Genomic DNA, 20,075 nt, shown 5'->3' on the forward strand with positions numbered 1-20,075 from the left:
CCCCTCTGGGTAGAAATAGCTAATCCAGGTGGTTAATGAACAGACACAAGCTGCCTTTCACCCCCCGCTCCTTCCTCTCTCCCCACCGCTCTCTCCTGCCCTGACCCTCGGTCATGCCTGCCACCCCTTGCCAAGCCCAAGCACCCATACAGAGCTAACCTCAGTGTCTGTCCCCTACCCTCAGTTCAGGACCAGGGCCAGGACTGCCTCTCCAGATGTGTTTAGGTTGGGCACTGTCTTAGAAGAGGAAACTGGGAGGGTGGTGACCGAGGGGTGACCAAGAGAAGCCCGCTGTGCTCCCGAACTGGGCTCCCTGCAGGGGGGTGGGATGGGGTTAGGGGACAGGATGGGTGCTGGGGAGGGGAGGAACTGGCTTGGGGAGGGCAGAACAGGCGGTCGTGGAGTGAGGCTTAGAGGGGCAGCTGGAGGCGAGGGTTCTAGAGCCTTTGGGGACAGGGGCTTCTCTTCTGGGAGCCCCAGCGTTCCTTGCATGTGGTAGAGCCAGCCAGGGGTTTGGGAGGGTGTGGGGGGAGTACCCTTTTTCCTTGAGTCTCTGCTGGGCCCCTTCCTGCAGCTGCCTGGGTCGGGTGGGGACCACTGTGGCTCAGACTTGGCCTTAAGTTGCTCCCACCCCTGCCAGCTGGCGGCTACTCCAGTCTCCCCCACCCTCGCTCTCCCCCGGGACCTCAAAGCTTGCTAAGGCTAAGGCACCCTCTGCTCTGACCCCTCTGGCCTAGGAGAGTAGGAGGGAGGACCTGGACCTGGCTCTGGAGTGGGGAGCTGGCTGGGACAGCTCTCAACGGGATCAGTGCTGGGATCGCAGCGTGGGGTTGGCCTTGACTCTGCTGCCCGCAGAGGGCAGGGAGTGGAGACAGTGGGCCAGGGCCTAGGAGGGTCTCTCAGCCAGTCTAATAGGACTGGGAGCCAGAACTTTGAGCTGAGAATTCTTGGGTGGCGGAGGAGGCAACCTGGGAACCTCTGCTTCCAAATCCTTGGCCTTGAACCCTTCTGGCTCTCCTTCCTGATCCCTCATCCCATGCTTCATCCTTCACTTCCCTCAAAGCCCCAGTTCAGAATCTCCCATGGGGGCTGCGGTGTCCAGAACTGTAAACACAGGGAGCTGGAGGCCAGGTTGGAGGGGGGCCGGGGTGGGGTGCAGAGGAATTCAGAGAGGAGGTTACTCTTTGGTGACCATCTTCTCATTGCTGATGGACTGTGTCTGAAGCTTTGGAGCTTGGGAACTCTCAGTGCCCTGTTTCTACTGAAGTAAGAGTAGGAAGCAAAGGGGCAGAATGGATTTTAGTTTGGTGAAGGAAGCTCAGCTCGGTGTAACGAAGGGCTTCCTAACAAGCCTGGCGGGGCAGCCGGAGAAAGGGCTGCCTTGTAAGGTCGTGAGCTTCCCGTCTGGGGGCGGGGAGATCAGACAGAACCGGACAGCAGCTTGGAAGGATTCCTGAGCTGGGATGTGGTTAGAAGGGATGACCTTGAAGGTCTCTTGGGATGCTCAGGTCCTGGGATTCTTAGAGTCGGGGAATTCTCTGACACCCGGATCAGGGAGCAGGAAGGCAGTGGCCTCTGGCCTGGGGTGTGGGCACAGGCAGGACCTCTCAGGGTTCTTTTGTGCCCTGCCGATGTTCGGGGAACAGAGAGCCTGACGCTCTGCCCTCACACCCATAGCTCACTGCCCCACCAGGTCTGCTTCCTGCCAGGATTTTGAGTTTCTTCCGATTCCTCTTGTCCCACTGCTTGCCTTGCCTGGCTGGTTAACCCCACAAGGGCTGGAGCAGACCTGTGGGCCCAGGGCATGGTGTAGGATGGAGGGGAGCCCTGCTCCCCTGCAGTTAGAGCCCACATCCCGCCCTAAGGTGCTAACTGGGGGCAGTAGGCAAGGAGGGGGGTGTGCACTGAAGGTGGGCAGCTTGAGCCCCTGTCCAGTTTGCCCCCCAAAAGGGGCCTCCCCAGCCTGCCTGGAAATGGTAGGCAGCGGAGCCAAGATCTGAGATGGGAAAAACACAGGGGCTGCACTTCTCTGAGCCTTGGTTTCCGAATTTGTAAAATAATACAGGGTAGTCAGGGCAGCTAGAGGTGGTTTGTGTAACTAACTGCTGGGGGTGCCAGCCAAGGGCGTAGTTCTAGTGCCTCTCTGGAGTGTGGGAGGAGCCGGCCACCTGCTCCCCGCCACTGGCCTCTCCAGACCTGCTTTCCAAGGTTGGGGTGGGGGGGCTTGAGGGCAGAGAGGAGAGGCAGGGTAGGGGTGGGGTTCAAGATTTCTGAGCATCAAACCCTGGGAGACTTGAGTTTCCCTTGATGGAGCGTCAAGGTGGGCTTCTGGGGTGGGCTCTGGACCCACACTGGATGTCCCAGCCTGCCTCTCTCTGCAGCCCCTCCTCTCTGGATGCCCTGGGAGCCCTTTTCTCCTTAGTGGAGAGAGCGAAGGAGTAGGGTCCTGGTCTCAGCTGAGGATGAAGTCCCTTCTGAGGTCTAACTTCAGTACCTTGGGACCAGATGAAGCTGCTCAGTTAGGATGCTTCTTCCTCTGGTCTGACGGGGACCCAGTGGGAGGGGCAGGAAGGTGAGATGCTGAGTGTGCCCTTGACCCTGGAGAAGTCAGGGTCGGAGCTGGGGTGGCTGGCAAAGGGTTTCAGGTGCAGCTACTCCGGCTTCTTGGCTTATTTCTGGGGCCTTGAGTCTCTTTCACCCCAGAAAGGGAAACCGAGGCCCAGTTGAGGGATGTGTATCAAAGGGGGGCAGAGGAAAGCTCTCCCAGTTACTCGACTCTGAAAAAAAGCGAATCAGAAATGGGTTGGTGCTGCGGGAGGGAGGGAGGGATCTGGGGAGGCTGGAGGGATTTTGTCCCCAGCACCGTCCGCCCATGGCCCCGGTCTTGGCTTCCAAAGCTATTAGGCGTGCAGAGCTGTGGGCACAAGCAAGCTGGAACGAGGGTGGTGGCGGGGGGGCAGGGCTGCCAGTCCTGTGGGCCACGCCACCCCCCCTCGGGTGCCCCCTCTATTATGCATGGTCACATGCAGCCCTCCCCTCCTTCCTTCTCGCCAATCACCTGAAACGCTTTCCCATGGTGGGGGGCGGGGCCGCAGAAGGTGCAGCTGGGTCCCTGGCCTGCCTCTAGCCAGCTTGGTGACCTTGGCCATCTTCCTACTTGTCCACACCTCGGTTTCCTCAGGGAGGGTGGTCGGTGTCTGTGGGGTGGGGGGTGGTAGGTGGGCCCAAGGCCGTCCCTGGCGCTGCCAGTCCTAGTCCGTCCTCCAGGGTTAGTCTGGGCTCTCTAATCCCTGCCTTTTTAGGGCTGCAAGCCTGTAGCTCAGGCCTGGGTGTTCCAGGAAGCAGAGAGGGACTGGCCCAGAAGGGCTGTGTCCTGGGGAGCTGATGGGGCGTGAGGGGCTACAGCAGGGCCCGAGTGGAATCCTGTCTTTCTGCCATTATGGGGCAAGGGTCCCAGGCCTAGGTCAGGGCCCCCAGGAGACTTCCTAGGCCTTCTCCAGCAGAGAATATGGGACCCCTCAGTTTTCCTAGCCCTTGCAAGCTTCCTAGGTGCTCACATGTCTTCTAGTTGGATTACAAGCCCCTTGAGGGCATGCCTGTGCCACTTGCCTCCCTGGTGATCCTTGCTGTGCCGGGCACAGTGCTGCTTAGCGCGAATCAACTGACTAATGAGGGGCAGACGGGTGAGAGTTTCAGACAGTTTAAAAATTTAAAAAAAATTTTATCCTTTAATGCAATTTGTAAAGGTTACGTTCCATGTACAGTTATTACAAAATATTGGCTAGATCCCCTGTGTTGTACAGTACATCCTTGTAGCCTAACAGTTTGTACAACCAATAGTTTGTACCTTCCCCTCCCCTACCCTTATATCCCCCCACCCCCGCCCTGCCACTGGTAACCACTAGTTTGTTCTCTCTCTCTGTGAGTCTGCTTTTTTTGTTATATTCACTAGTTTGTTGTATTTTTTAGATTCCACATATAAGTGATATACAGTATTTGTCTTTCCCTGTCTGACTTATTTCACCTAGCATAATGCCCTTGACAGTTTTAATAATAATTTCTGCCTCATAGTGTGGTTGTGAGGATCAGATGAGTTAGTTCACTGAAAACACTTTGAACAGTGCCTGGCACATAGTAAGTGCTCAATAAATGTTAGCAATTATTATTATTGCTATTATTATAATTATTACTGGTGGTGGTGGTGGTGGTGGTGGTGGTGGTGGTGGTGTCCTTCCAGGAGCCCAACTCTGGGTTGGCCCTTTTCTCTCTTGCTGTGGTTGTTCCACCCCTAAGATAGGGAGGCTTATGGGACCAGAGAGTGGAGGAGATGTTGGCATCATTTTCCCCCAAGGGGTCCTAGCATCAGAGCCCAGAGAAGAGACGTCCTCCCCGCTCCAACTCTGTCTCTCTGTGACTGGGGGCTGGTGGGGAGATAAGGGGACCTCTCGAGGCCTTCTCTGCCCAGGGAAGGGAGCTGTGTTTATGGAGAACTCTGAGAAAGCTGCCATCACTGTAGACAAGATGCATTATTATAAACCAGCCCAGGCTCCCCTTCTTGGATCCCATCCATTCCTTGACGAGAGTCACTGAATCAGAGACTCCCAGCCCAGCAAGGATGTGGCCTGGCCTCCAGGCAGGCCACTCTTGACCTCTGGGCAAGCTACTCTTGACCATGGACTATACCCGTAGGGGTAGCAACTATATTTGAAAGTGAGATTCCCCAAATAATGCTGCAAGTTGCTGTGTCTTATACCCTCTAGGTCTCTCTGAAGTCTAACCTGCATCCCTCTTTTAAATTTCGTTTAATTTTTGGCTGTGTTGGGTCTTCGTTGTTGCGTGCGGGCTTTCTCTAGTTGTGGCGAGCGGGGGCTACTCTTCGCTGCGGTGCTAGGGCTTCTCATTGTGGTGGTTTCTCTTGTTGAGGAGCACAGGCTCTAGGCGCGTGGGCTTCAGTAGCTGTAGTTCGTAGGCTCAGTAGTTGTGGCTCGTTGGCTGCAGAGCGCAGGCTCAGTAGTTGTGGCGCACGGGTTTCGTTGCTCAGCGGCATGTGGGATCTTCCCGGACCAGGGCTCGAACCCGTGTGCCCTGCATTGGCAGGCGGATTCTTAACCACTGCGCCACCAGGGAAGTCCTAACCTGCATCCCTCTTGCTGCAACTTTAGTTTAGTCCCTTACTGGTAGGAGGTGAGGGAGAACCATGCCCAGCCTTTCCTGCATGCCTCAGAGCTGGGAGCTTTGACCCCGTGGTGGCAGGGGCAGGCTCTTGGCCACACTCCCTCACCATCTGAGGCCTCTCTGGGGTCCTGTGCTTTCTGGTGCCCCTGATGTTCCTCGTTAGTAGGGGTCAGCCCTCAAGGCCTGCCAAGCTACACCCTCCACCTAGCCCTGGTTCCCACCCAGGAAGGCTGAGGTTGCTCCGGGTTGGGGGTGTGAGCTCCATTTCCGGACCCCTGGTCCGCCCAATTGCAACTGTAAAAGGCATTAAGCTTTTTTTTTTGGAGAAAGAATGGGCTTGGGCTGATGGTGATGACAGCTGCAAAGGGTTCCTGAGCTCAGCCCGACCCTATCTCGCTTCCCTTCCTCAGCCCCTGCTCACCTCTGCCCCATTGCTAGGCCATTGCCCATCTAGAGGAGGGGCTTACCTTTGACCCTTGACCTTGACCAGACCTGAGTAGTCAACTGGTCTCCGACAACCCTTTATGCGGAGCAGCCTGTGGGTTCAGCATGGGGCTTGTTGCTAGGGGGTCGTTGCCCAGGGGCAGACAGAGGGCTTCAGGGGATGCATAAGGGAGGGTTTCTGCCCTGGGGTCCCTGTGGCCTAGGGCAGTGGGAGAGCAGGGCTCCTGCTCTGTCCCTGGACTCTGGACCAATCCCTTCCCTTGCTGGGCCTGATGTCCTCACCTGTAGGATGGAGGGCTGGAGAGACGCTGGGCTGGAAGAATCTGCGAGTCCATTTCCCTGCCAGAGCCTCCCCCGGTCCCAGGCTGTGAACTTCACCTTGCATTGACCTTGCTTCCCTCCCCACCCCGCCCCTCCACCTCTGGCAATCACTGGCAGGAAGTCCTACTGATTAGGGCCCTAATCACCAGCTGAGACTCCCAGAAACGACGAGCTGGTAGAGCAGAGAGGGGCCACCAGGCCAGGAAGGGGGAAGCACGGGGAGTTGCCCCCACCCAGGGTGACATGGGCTGGGGTGTTGGCTGTGACTAGGGGGCACTAGATGCCTGCTTGGGATTGGGGGTCAGCTCCTTGGCCTGGGGCGGTGCCCGGACACCCACTGTCAGGGCCGTGTGGCAGTGGCTGAGTGCAGCTGGGCACACTTAAAAGCCTTTTTGGGCATCTACCCTCTACCACGCAAGGTGCCAGGGGTATGTGTGGGGCTGGGAAGGCCAAGGAGACATGGTCTAGTAGGAAACAAAGGGGAGTAGACAGAGGGTTTCTGCAACATGCAGTGGGGGCATCAAGCAGGAAGGAGTGCACATGAGCTGGTGGAATGGAGAAGACTTTGGAGAAGAGGTGCCATTTGAGATGGGTTTTGAAGGTTGAGAAGGAGTTCGGCAGGAAGGAGCAGGGACAAAGGCTTCTTCAGGCACAGGGGAAGGCACGCACAAAGGCGCAGTGGCACGCATGTAACGATGGATAAAATAATGGCTCCAGGCCTGTGTCAGAGTCGGACAGGCTTAGGTGTCCCTCCCACCTCTGCTGCTTACTAGCTGTATGACCTTGGGCTGAGCCTCAGTGTCTGCATCTGTAAAATGGGGTTAATATGCAATCTTACAGAGTTCTGGTGGGATGAAATGAGATTGTACTTGTCAAGTGCCTACTTGTGAAGCTCAGTGTCTGCCACAGGCCAAGCCCACAGAAAGTGGTTTGTATGGGAAAGGCTGGCTTTGTGGGAGCCTGGAGGTGTTGCTTGGGGTCCGGCTGCGGGGGATTTTCTGGGAGAGGGAAACAGCAGAGGGCCTTCACGTAGGAGAAACACAAAGAGGGTTTTATTTAGGAAGGTGATTTGGGTAGCTGTGAAGGCTGTCCTGAGCCAGGGAGACCGGGGACAGGCCACAAGTCCAATCTCCTGGAGTCCCTGGGCTGGGGAACCCTCTCCTGAGTCCCTTCGTGCCTCTGGGCTTCCTTACCCCGTGCTGTCCTCCTCTCCTGGATCAGGAGGTTGGAGATGCACTGAGATCTCCTTCCTGGAAGATCTTTCCGGACAGAAGAGAGCCCTCCTTGGCAAGCCTTCACACATGAAGGGATGGACGACTGCAGCAGGCGGGAATGGGGGTAGACTGCGGGCAGCTCCCATTTCTAAGGAATCAAGGGACTCCTTTGGGGGGCTGTCCTTCAGCACCTGCCCAGCACCCAGTAGGTGCTTACTATTTGTTGAATGAATGCGTGAACAAGGGTGGCCCCTGGTCGGTGCGGAGGCAGGGGGTGCCCAGCCTGACTGTAAGTGGTCTGGTTAGGGTCTGGACAGGGGCTGCCCTGTAGCCAAGAGGAATGTTGAGTGTTGCAGAGGCCAGGTGCTCAGCAACTGCATGGATGAGGGAGCGGAGATTTCAGGAGCTTTAACTTCCCGGAGTGAGGTCCCATCACAAGGGCAGTGTGGCACGGGGGGTCACGATCACAGACTGTGCAGCCACGCCGTCTGGGTTCGAATCCTGACCCCACCTCTTGCAGGCTGTGTGACTGCCGGCAACTTACCTAACCTGCCGGTGCTTGAGTTTATTCCGCTGTAAAATGTGGGAACCAGAAAGAACCGTGTCTTCTGGACATATCGCATGACCTTTGGTTATTTTAACTGCTATGGTTATTACCGTTGTGGATGCAGAGGGAGAGAGCCGGGCAGAGGCTTCTTGGCAGGGATGAGAGCGGCTGCGCAGAGCGGGCTGGGAGAGCGCTAGCGATAGGGGGAGGCTTGAAGAGTCCTCGGGGCCTCATGAGCTGCCTCCTCGGACATGGTGCTGCCTCTGCTGTGGCCAGCTGAGCCGAGCTGAGCGTGGGAGCGGAGGCAGCAGCCAGGCCTGGATTCCAGGCTGGAGCCCTGGGAGACAGGGGCGAGCCAGGGCGAGGGGTGGGGGAGGAGAGGTGAGCAGAGAGGAGGCCAGGACTCTCCCTAGTCCCCAGCTGGGACCCCAGGAATTCCTTCCATCATCTCTTGCCAGAGGGCCTGGCCTTTTAGCTCCAGGGCCTTCAGAAGGCCTGTGGTCCATCTCCCTGCTTCCTGGGCAGACTGTTTCTGATGCCTCTTCACTGTTAGAAAGTGATTACTCTATACTAACCATCATCTGGCTGCAACTCCTTTCTTCCCCCTTCAGCTCGCCTTCAGCTCTGCCACCGCCCGTGTTGTGGAATGAGCAGCTGCTTTGCAGCACGGGAGAGTGAGGGTAGACTTCAGTGCTCTTCCCTGACTTGGGGCAGGGGGAGGGGATTAGCTGGAGGGACTGGTGGCAGGGGGGTCGGGTGGCCTGTTTCTAGTCCCTCTTTGGCACTGAGTGACCTTGGGAAAAGCACTTCCCCTCTCTGGGCTTCAGTTTCCTCGTTTGTGAGATGAGAAGGTGGAGTTAGGAGAGTTCTTGCGTTCTAATCAGTGATGGAGTTCTGCAAGTCCATGGATCTTTCTGAACAGAGAGGCTCTTGCTCTTGGGGCTCTTGGAAGAGTTGTCCACCATGGACGTGGGGGCCCTGGAGCGTCTTTACGCATCTACTGGGAAGCCTGCTGAGACGCTGAGGAGGTCCCTTCCAGCCCTGGGACTGGAAGATTCTTTGCTCGGTGACCTCTCCTCCAGCTCCATTTCTTAGAACAGAGCGGAGGGCAACAGCTGTCAGAGTTGAATGGGCCAGAGTTTCTGGGTCTCTGTCCCAGTGACTCAGGTGGGGATGTGCTGGCGGGATTTGAGCTGGTGAAGTGAGGGAGGGAACTGGGCAGATCTGCCAGCTCCCCCTTGGCCACGCTTCGGGGACGGAGTGGGAGTAAGTGATGTGCTGAGCAGTGGACGTGCAGAGAGGAGTGAGTAAGTTGTGAGTAATGGCTCAGTGTCTCTGCTGGGCAGGTGGCTCTTAGACTGTACAGAGCTGTCTGGGGCTCCGGAAATGCTCCCTGGAGGCCAAGCCACTGAGTCACGGCGGCAGCCTGAGCTTTGCTGCCACTGCCCTCCTTAGGAGTTGGGAGTCCAGCCCCAGCCCCTCCCCCCATCTATACCTCCACACCCCCGCAGCCCCATAGCTGCCCTGTTTCGTCCTCTAAGCGCCCTAGTGACTTGGATTGCCTGAAGGAGTATAGATTTTGTATTCTGACTGTCATGGGTTTGAGTCCCAGCTCAACTGCTCATAACCGAGTGGTCTTGGGCAACTTACTTTTCTTGTTGAGTTTCAGTGGCCTCATCTGGAAAAAGGGAGTATTGCCTGTTGTGCATATTGTTGAACGGGTTAAATGTGGTACTATGTCTGAAGTACACAGTACACGGTAGGTATTCAAATAAAGTGGTTGTCCCACAAACCCTAAACTCTGTTTTGCTTCTCACCACCTCCACCTCTAAAATTCCTGCTTCTGTGCCTTTATCCCATAATTTTCAGGATGCTTATCCTCCAATTAGATCTGCCCCATCGTTTGTGCACATGCCGTCCTGTTTCTGCCACCTCCTACCCAGCTTCCGTCTGTGTGCCTTACCCCCTCACCTGCTCTAGCAGAAGGATGGGCAAGGCTCAGGTGGCCCGGGCGAGTCCAAGGGGAATTTGTCACTTGTCCGGCTGCAGTGGGTGGTCAGGCTCCTGTGGGCACCTCACATCCCCCACCTCTGCTGGTTCATGCTCTCCCCTCTCCACTGTCTGCCCACATGGGTCATTTCCCCCTCTGGCATTCTGAAATCAGCTGAGCTCAGGGCCATGCAGACTGCCCCTGCTAGTAGGTGTGCTGGCCGTGCTGCTGTGTTCCCGTCTGTGCGGCTCTGCTTGGGGCGGGGCGGGGAGGGAGCGCCAGGGAGTGACTTTGCATCTGCACCTGGCAGTGGTCCTGTGGTGTGTGTGTGCGCGCACACGCTCTGCGTGTGCCTCGGGGCGTCTGAGCTGTGTGTGTGCCGTGTCTCTGGGTCACTGGGCCTCTATCTGATGTGAGCTCTCTCTCCTGTCCAGTTAAAATCTGCCTGTTTTCCCAGCCAGATAAAGCCAGGTCTTCCGTTGCCTCTCCCTCCACCCCCTCTTCCCTCCAGACCTGGTTTCGGATGTGTGCATCTTGGAGGGCCTCCCGGGGAACAAGGAAACGTTGCAGAGGGGTGGATATGCGTCAGATGGAGCTGAACAATGCCGGTGACAGCCAGGCCTCCGCTGGCCTTCAGTGCTGGCCTGGCTTCAAGTCTCTGCGGCTGGCTAATTGGGAGCGAGAGGGGGCTTCCTGCGACTCAGCCGCAGATGGATTTAAAGGAGCTCCATGGAGCTGGGCTTGGCCTGCCCTGCCCCGGGGACCTCCTGCTCCTGGGGCTCCTGGTGCAGTCCATCAGAACAGATGGGGTTCCAGAACACCAGCCCTTGACAGGCGCTAATCGTGCGGAACAGTCACACGAGCTCCTCCTGTCGCTGCCATCTGTGGCCCAGGAGTTTTCTACATGAGTGACTTTTCAGATAATTGAAGCTTAGGCCACCTAAGAGTCGAAAGCTCCAAAGAAAAAAAGGTGAATTGCTTTGATGGGAATCTTTTTCATTGTATTATACTGCTCCGAGCTCTGACGTAAGGCAGACAGGACCTTCCTCTCATTCTGTTATTGTTCCTCAGTTTTTTCCTCTGTAAAGTGGGCATATGAATAGAACCTACCTCACAGCGTTCAAGTGAGGATTGCATGAGTTGAGACACATCAAATGCACACAGTATGCCCCGTACAGTTTGCGACCCTGTAAATGAAGGCGCTGAGGCATGGAGAGGTGCAAGAACTGCATCCGGCTCAGATAGAAGGGAGCTGACGTTTCCCAAGCATGTGCTGTGTTCCAGACATTTTTACTCATGTCATCTCAGTCAACTTTATTTTGTCCTCCCAACCACTCTGCAAAGTAGGTCTCATTATCCCCAGTTTACAGATGAGGAAACTGAGACTCGGGGAGGTTCAATAAGGTCTCAATAGCCGGTCTATGGCAAATGGGTATTTGAGCCCAGGCCTAACCTAGTCCAGGGCTTTTCTAATCCTATCTCTTGTCTTTTGGTTGGAAACTCATGATCCCTCAGTGTGTTCAGGAATTTGGAAATGAGGGTCCACAAGCAGAAGGTGTTATGATCTATCAGAATTGAACCCGCTCCCAGTTACCATGTTTGGGTTAGGTTCAGAGCGGTTTGGAGTCCGGTGATGAGACAAAATGACCTTTAGGGGTCTAGGGAACTCAAGAGCACACATGGACTTTGAGAATACAGAAGTTTTCTCCTGTTTGCTTTTCTTTTGGCAAGCCTTAAATCTTTAAAAAAGGAGGTAGGTAGGCATCAGGAAGGCCTTCCTGATAGCATCGGCATAGGGCAGTGATGCAGGCAGCATAGGGAGCTGAAGAACCAAAAAAACTTTAGGGAATTTCTTCAAATCCAAGGTGTCTTCTTCCCGCCCCCCCCCCCATTTTAATATTTCTGAACTTGGGATGCATCTTACGGTTGAAGTGTACAATACATTTCGGGTAGCATTTCCTCCTCAAAAGTTCTTGTCCAGTTGATGGTGCCCCAGACAATCAATGGTATCTTTGAGATTAGGAAACAGAGCCGTGAACACCTGTGGTTTGCAAGGCCTCTTGCAGATGTGGAAGGGAGAGAGAGCTGCAGGCCATTGCCCTGCCCTGAGAGCTGACTGTGGCCAGGTTTAAGAAAGCAAGAGGAACCTCTGATGTCTGTGTGGGTTTGAGGGTGGCCCCTAGCCCTGGAATTCTCAGTCTGGGACCTCGCTCAGCCCGTCTTCTCCTCCACCCCCCTGCCCCAGCCTCCTCCACCAGGGCCCCTGGTGTGCTCCTTGGCAGTCCCAGAACCCTCTGGCTTCTTGGGTTTCCCCCTTGCTCTTAAATTTGTTTCCCATGCATCCTTCCTGCCTTACTGTTTTAGCACAGCTTAGGGTCAAAGGCTTTTTTCCCTTAAAGTTTTCATCTAAGGTCAGAAACCCTCATGGGGAGTGAGAGGATGGGGCAGTCTCCCTCTGGGTGTAATTTCTGGAAAAACAGATGGACTTGAATCCCAGTGAAGTCATAGCCCTCTTCATACCTCCGTTATAGCAGTTACTGAGCTCTTTATAATTCTCTGTTTACATGCCTGTCTCCTCCACTGGGCCACAGGTTCCCCTCCTGGACCAGGCCATTCTTACTCCTCTCTGTCTCCATAGCTGGGAAAGTGGCACCAAAGGGCCCTCAGTTACTGTTGTTGAAGGAATGCCTGGTCTTGCTTCTGTGCCCATCACCTCCCCTCTGTCCCCAGTTCCACTAGAACCTTGACTACAGACCGCAGCCCTTTCCTTCACCAGATTCTTCTAGGAGCTTCCTAGAAACGATGTTTTCTCTGCTGGAGGCCGTGTCATCCAACCCACCTGCTTTAGAACGAATGGCCCTTCTCCAGGCAGGGAGGAAGGGCTGGGGTTTTCCCTGCTCTTTAGATCTTATAAGGTAACCTTGAAGTCTGCATTTCCAACTCCCTGTTCAGTGCCTCCACTTATATAACAGAGGCCCTGCTTCCTCTGAGTCCTCCAGGCTGGGTCCCTCAGTGGTGGCTGATTTCTCCTCAGTCTTCTTATATCCCCTTGTACTGCTCTCGGTAACCTCACTCCTCTGCTCCTGACCCCAGCTCAGAGCCTCTTTTCACTTTGGTCTCTTCTTCTGCCACCCCCCACCCCCACCCCTGGCCCAGACATCTCCCCGGCCCACCCACCTCAGAGGCTATGCCCCCCATGAATCTCTACCTTTGACCCCCGGCTGGGCAAGGTGCTATGGTCCTGGGCGGAGCTGAGGCTTGGGGTGCTGCCAGGTTGGAACTCTGGTTCCATTACCTACTGGTTGTATGACCTCAGGCTAAGCACATTACCTCTCAGCACCTCGTTTCCCCATCTTTAAAATGGGCTGGTAACCCCTACCTCACAGTGTACCATATGGAAAAAAACCAAACAGACTTGACAGTGGCGTTCTCTGGCTGGAGCACGGGCTTCGAGGCAGAGAGGTGAGGAATGGGACTGGAGAGAGAGACACAGCCAGGTCTCGAAGGGCCGTGAGGACCATATTAGGGCATCTGGACTTTATCCCATGGAGCCGGGAGCCATGGAAGGACTTCAGGCAGAGGAGTGGCATTAACGGCTATGCCTTGTAGAAATAGTTCTCTGGCTGCCGAGCGGAGAGTGGCTTAGAGGACTGGACTGAGGGCAGGGAGGCCTGTGCCAGGAGGCCGTTGTAAGAATCTCCACGATTAAAGAGACTAGGGGTGAGGGGGTGGCTTGGAGAGATATTTGGGTGGAGGAGTTGACCAGGCTCGGTTGGGGGGCGGTGTAGGAGGAGTGCAGCCAACCCTCAGGTTCGGGCTGAACAGCCTTGGGTGGCCCGGAAGTTGGGTGGTTGTCAGTAGCCACGAGGGAGCCCAGGAGGAGGCAGAGTGGGGACAGGGCTGTGAGTGCAGGATGCTGACCAGGGTCAAGCCCTGGGCCCAGCTGTGCCTGTGGCCCCGCATGCCCCACGGTTGTCACTGCCGACCCCTGGCTCCCCTCTTGTGCTCCCAGGGCCTGGTGCCTAGGAGGCACTTGGTACCTGTTTGCTGGACTCATCTTCTCTGATTTTCTGCTCATGAGAAGTCTGGCCTGGCGTGGAACCTCAGCCCTCCCAGGGTCACTGACTTTGGGTGTGGGCCAGCGTGGCCCCTGAGCTGGGCCCTTGGGGCCCCAGTTTGGGTTCCAGGGTGGGCAGCTCTTCAGAAAAGATGTTCTGCCACCAGCTAGGCATCCGGCGATCTGGGTGCTATCTTATGCCATCCTTCGGGTAAGCTCTGAAGGGGACCGGCTGCAGAGGGCAGGGCCTGCTGCTAGGCCTGCCCCACCTGCTTTGCTGCTGCCAGAACCTTCTTGGGAAATATCTGCTCTGAAATATCCCAGTCCAGTGGGCTCAAGAGGGTCAGGCACACCCGGCCTTCCCCTTGGATGGCGTTGGGCTGTGCAGGCCAGGGCTGCTGTGTGTGGGTGTGGCTAGAAACTTCTCTCTCTGGAGAGCCTCATCTTGAGTGTGTTACAGGGCCTGGAGGCTGGCAGAAGCTGGGGCGGCCAGTGAGTGGGGCCTGAGGAAAGGCTCCCGAGATAAGACGGAGGGTTGGGCTACCGGAGAGCTGCTGGAGCTGTGGGGGCGGGTTGATTGGGTCAGTGGTCCAAGAGGAGCCTGGCAGAGGAGGATTTGGGGGAGGGGGTGGGACTGGGGCTCTGGGGGCAGTGACCAGCGTCGGCTGTCTGGGTCATCCCTGTGTCTTGTCTGCTTGGGTTCTGAGTCAGAGACTGCTGGCTTTGGGGAAAGGGCCAGGCCCCCTCCTTGCCCCTGGCTGGCTCCCTGGCCCCGGAGGGGACTCTGGGCTGGGGCATGGCTCCCCGCCCCTCAGCTCTAGGTGTCCCTGGGAACAGGCCCCTTCTTGCCTCCAGGAACTTGACGCAGTTCCTTTCCTGGTCCCGAGCAGAACTCTATATAAGGGAAGGAAACAGCCGAGCAGGTCGGGACCAAGCTCTGGTGAGGATGGGTGGCCTGGAGGGGAGGGCGCAGGCCTGGGGAGGAGATAGAGCCGGGGCAGTGGCCCCTTCCTCCCCGGGACCCCCCTGCCCAGGGCTTGAGGCTCAGTCTGGGAGGCCAGTGTCTTCAAGCCATGCTGTGACTCTGCCCCTTTCACCCCAGGCCTTGTACTGGCCCAGTCCCCGCCCCCCACCCCCATGGCCAGGGCATTTCGTAGCTGCCTGACCGTGAGCACCCTCGGGTCTTGGAGGGGTGCACTGCTCACCCCGGCTTCCAAGCCACGCCCTGGTCCACTAGGCTGGGCCTCCCAGCCTGCCCTTGCCTCGCTGGCAGGGGCCGACTGGGTCTTTCTTGATAGAGCCCACTGGACTCATAATGTGACCTCTGAGGTGCTGGGCTGTCCACAGACGGGGAGTCGTCTGGCTGTGTCCTCAGTCATGGGGCATGCGGGCTGGATCCCCCTGGGATCATTGTCTCCATCACTCTTGACCCCTCTGGTGTCTCCTGAGTGGCCAGGGCTCAGAGGATGGCTGCCGTCCTGGTTACAGGTTCCTCAAGTGGGTCCCAGAGGGCAAGCAGCAGACAGAGCTGAGGGCAGGATCCCTGGCTCTGTGAAGGGCAGGAAGGGGAGTGGTGCCCTCCCATGTTTTGGGTGGGGGAGAGAAGTAGAGGTTGGAGGGAGCGTCGGTTCAAATGAGGTGGGGATGAGGACCTGCAGGTTTCAGGGTGCCTGATGGCCCCTTGTCTCTAGGCTTTGGGGCTCTTCCCCCCTTGCTCCTTCTCCCATTACTATTAGTGTTACTGCACATCTCCTGCTTGCCTTAAGCTCCCCGTCCTTCACCTCCCCCTGGTCCCTCTCCTACTCAGGCACCTTCAGTGGCTCCCCAGTGCTGGCAGCTAAAAGTCTTAACTCCTCTGCTGGGCATTCAGAGTTGCCCATCGTCCAGCCTGGAAAGAGACTTTTTGGCCAGTCTGCCTCCCTCATCTCCTAACACGTGTCCCTCGGTGCTGTCTCTTCCCTTCCCCCACTCTGTGTCCCAGCCAAAGGGGATTCTTTTGACATGGAAAGCCTTCCCACCTCCATGCCTTGTTTGTGTGGTTATTTCCACCTGAAAAGCCCTTTTCCCATCTCCACCTTCAAAACCTTATCCATGGACCTAGTGAGCTCCAGGCTCTGAGCAGAGCCCCAGAGCTTCTCGATGCAAATGACCCATGTGCTTCCTGCCCTCATGGGGCTTGCGGGGGAGTCGGTGAGACACACAGTAGACAAACAGAAGCAAGGAGTCCTGGAGGACTGGCTCGGGTACGCCCTCCTCCGTGGAGCCTGCCTGGGCCCCCCGAGCTCTCTCTGTGCTCTCACAAGTGGGGGCCTCACCCGGCCGTGGGGACAGTGTGGCGTGCTGGGAAGAGCAGGTATTGGAGTCAGGCTGATTCGGGTATCAGTCCTGGCACTGTCACTTGATAGATGTGTCATCTTGGATCTCACAGGATTGTTGAAGGGCTGCCTGAGATCCTGTAAGATGAGGATGCTAATAACCTACCTCAAGGGGGTCGTGAAGGGTGAAGGGATAATGTACACAAGGGCTTAGAACCGTGCCAGGCACACAGTGAGTGTGCAGAAAACTTTGGCAACTACCGTTTATACTTCTGCCAATACTACTACTTCTAGCTGTTCGGCTTTGGGCAAGTTGCTTAAATTCTCTGAGCCTATTTACCTCAAAAGCTTGTCAACGAGATTAAATAAAATAACGTATATAAAGCAGCCAGCTCAGTGGCCAAGAGTGGGTCCTCTGCAAACCCCAGTTTCCTTCCTTTCCACGTATCTTCTGGTGTCATTCGAGGTGGGTACCTGGAGTTGTTTGGACAGTGACGTGTAGCAGGTGTCAGCAAGAACTTCTCTGGAAACAGCCCAAGTGTCCATCCACAGATGGATGGATAAACACAATGTGGTATATTCATACGATGGAATAGTATTCAGCCTCAAAATGCAATGCAGCTCTGATACATGCTACAACATGAATGAGTCTTGAAAACATTATGCCAAGCGTGTTAGTTTGCTGGGTCTACCATAACAAAATACCACACACTCAGTGCTTTAAACAACAGAAATTAATTTTCTCACAATTCTGGAGGCTGGAGGTCCAAGATCAAGGTGCTGGCAGGTTTGGTTTCCTCTGAGGTCTCTCTCCTTGGCTTGTAGACGGCCACCTCCTCCTTGTGTCCTCACAGGGTCCTCCCTTTGTGCGTGTACCCCTAGTGACTCTCTGTGGGTCCTGATCGCTTTTTGTAAGGACACCAGTCATATTGGATTAGGGCCTCATTTTAACTTAGTTACCTCTTTATAGGCCAAGAGTGGGTGCTCTGAAAAGCCCAGTTTCCTTCCTTTCCATGTATCTTCTGGTGTCATTCGAGGTGGGTGCCTGCAGTTGTTGGGACAGGGACGTGTAGCAGGTGTCAGCAAGAACGTCTCTGGAAACAACCCAAGTGTTGTATTCAGTCGTATTCTGAGGTATTGGGGGTTAGGACGTCAACACAAGAATTTTGGAGTATACAATTCAGCTCATAACATTTAGCGAAAAAAGCCAGAGACAAAAAGGCAAATATTGTATGATTCCTTTTGTATGAGATACCTAGAATAGGCATATTCATAGAGACAGAAAGTCGATTAGAGGTTATTAGGGGAGATAGGGGAATTATTGTTTAATGGGTGTCGGGTTTCTGTTTGGGATAATTAAAATGTTCTGGAAATGGATAGTGGAGATGATTATACAGTATTGTTATACAGTGCCACTGAGTTACACTTAGAAATGGTTAAAATGGTAGATTTTATGTTATGTGCATTTTATTTTTATGTGCATTACAAAAAAGGGACTAGCAAGACATAGGGGGAAAAACCCTTTTCTGCTCAGGATTATATGAAATGCTCGATTCAGAGGCTCAAGTGGTTCTAGTTTAGGCTGAGACCAAGGCTGTCCTCCAGTCCTGGGGGCCAGGTGGATGTGGGTGTGGGAAGCCTCTCTGGAGGGCTGGGATTTCATGTAACCAATCCTGAGACTGGAGGATGGGAGTGTCACCCAGTTGGGGACCAGGCCCTGCCAGTCGTCAGGTAGTGAGGTGATGGGGGCAGTGGGAGGCGGGTTGGGTTTTCACCTACAGCTCTCCCCTTGCCGGCTGATTGACCCTGGATAAGTGTTATGACCTCTTCGAGCCTCCATTTCTTCACCTGTAAAATGGGAGCAATATTACTGACTCTGCAGTGTTGGAGGGTCTCAGAGACATAGGCATATGGGAGGATTAACTCCCCTCTCATAGCAGGTGCTTAACCAATGGCAGTGATTTTACCACTGGTGGTGACAGGTGCTTCCTTTCCTCAGAACTTGAGTTTCTTTCATCTTTCCACAAATCTTTTGTGAGTACCTACTGTGTGCTGGGACCAGCGTGATGAACAGACATGCTCCCTGCCCTCATGGCATTTGATTTCTAGAGGGGGAAACAGATTATAGACAAGAAAATAAACACATCTATTACTACAAATTGTAATTATGTCTGTGAAGGAAGACATAGGAGTTCAGGAGAGAGAATATCTCTGTGTAATCTCTCTCTCTCTCTCTGTGTGTGTGTGTGTGTGTGTGTGTGTGTGTGTGTGTGTGTGTAACTTAAGGGAGTCAGAGAGGGCCTCTCTCTGGGGTGGTGGCATTTAAGCCAAAGCCAGAAGGAGAGGAAGGACCCAGCTATGCAGAGAGCTGGGCTAAGAACATCCGGGCAGAGGGAACAGTATAAACAGAGCCCCTGGTGAAGAACAGAGCCAGGTGTGTCCCAAGGACTGAGAGGAACCTACCCCTTGCGTGTGGCTTTGGGTCCTGGACGAGGGGGATGGGCACAGAATGATGGTGGGGAGAAGGACAGGGACCAGGCTGTGCAGAGAGCTCTTTGCTTGGGCTGCCTGCTGACTGGTGCTTTAGACCCTCCTGTCCTGGGGGAGTCTCCAAAGCTGTGCCCTGTTGTTGGCACTGTGCCTGGGGACCTTTGAAATTCAGAAAATATTAGTAGTGGGGGGCTGCTAAATGCCAGGCATTGGCCTCGATTGGGCCTGTTAACACTCACATCCCGGCATCCCCGGCTCTCTAATTGCGGAGCCGCACTGTTCTGCTGCAGTGGCCTTGGGCAAGTTGTTACCCTTTCTGTGCCTTCGTTTCTTCCTCTGTGAAATGGAGATAATAACCCAAATGTATAACCCATACATTTTAAAAATATATATTTATTTATTTGGCTGCGCCGAGTCTTAGTTGCAGCACACGGGACCTTCGTTGCCGCACGCGGGATCTTTTAGTTGCGGCATGTGGGATCTAGTTCCCTGACCAGGGATCGAACCCGGGCCCCCTGCATTGGGAGTGTGGAGTCTTAACCACTGGACCACCAGGGAAGTCCCAACCCATACACTTTCTATTAGGATCAAATGAGTCCAGGGAAAGGGCTTAGGACAGTAACAGACACATAGGCACATCCCATAAGCTTCCTGTTACCACTCTCGTTGTGTATGGCTCTGTGGAAATTCGTGTTTACAGGAGAGTTGACACAGCAGAGAGGGCAGGAGCATGTCTCTGTCTGGAGCCAGACTGCTGGGTTTGCATCCTGCCTTCTCTGCTGGACAGTTGATTAACCTCTGTGCCTTGGTCTCCTCATCCATAAAACAGATGCTCAGGGTGGTTGTGAGAATGGAGTGAGTTAATTTACGCCAAGTACAAAGCACAGGGCCTGCCCTGTAGCAAGTGCGATGGAAGTATTTGATGTTGCTGCTACTTTTATTGCTGTTATAGTTTTCAGAATGGAAAGGCTGACCTGGGTGCTGATGCGTAGTGGAGAGAGACCCGGGGAGGAGGCTTACCTGAGGCCGACTTCCTGGGCCTGAGCCCTGAAATCCTACGCTGCCAGCCCTGGGGAGGCAAATGGTTGGCATCCCAGCGTCTGCCCCCTCTGCGGAGGGAGGCTTCCTAGCTGGGGTCCCCAGGGCCAGTGGGAGCGGTCACTGCTGGCCACAGGGCACGGGCCAGAGTGGCAGGGGGCCCTGGCTCTGCCTGGCACATTCCAGGCTCCTGAGAGGGTGGCCAGGGGCCAGGGTGCCGGAGGGAAGGAGAGAGCCTTTTAAGGAAACATTTCTCTGCTTAAAAAAAAAAAAAAAGAGACAAGAAACACTGAAACACACAACAAAGTTAGTGGGCTGGCTGGCCAGCTGTCCTGGAATGCACAGCCGTGGGTGGTGGGTGGAGGAGGCCACTGGGGGGCAGCAGGCCACGAGGGGCACCCAGGCATCAGGCCCTCGGACTGGGGGTCCTCAGCTGCCTCTCAGATCTCAGTCCTCGGCGGGGACAGGGAAGGGACCTGGGCTC

General features: G+C 55.3%; 1 protein-coding gene across 8 annotated transcripts in view; it reads left to right on the forward strand.

Moving 5' to 3' along the window:
* Positions 1 to 20,075, forward strand: part of TNS1 (tensin 1) — a 190,851-nt gene that overhangs the window by 53,951 nt on the left and 116,825 nt on the right. The gene's annotated exons all lie outside the window — the stretch shown is intronic.

The sequence above is a fragment of the Lagenorhynchus albirostris genome, chromosome 6, assembly GCF_949774975.1.
Source record: "Lagenorhynchus albirostris chromosome 6, mLagAlb1.1, whole genome shotgun sequence".
NCBI classification, from domain to species: Eukaryota; Metazoa; Chordata; class Mammalia; order Artiodactyla; family Delphinidae; genus Lagenorhynchus; species Lagenorhynchus albirostris.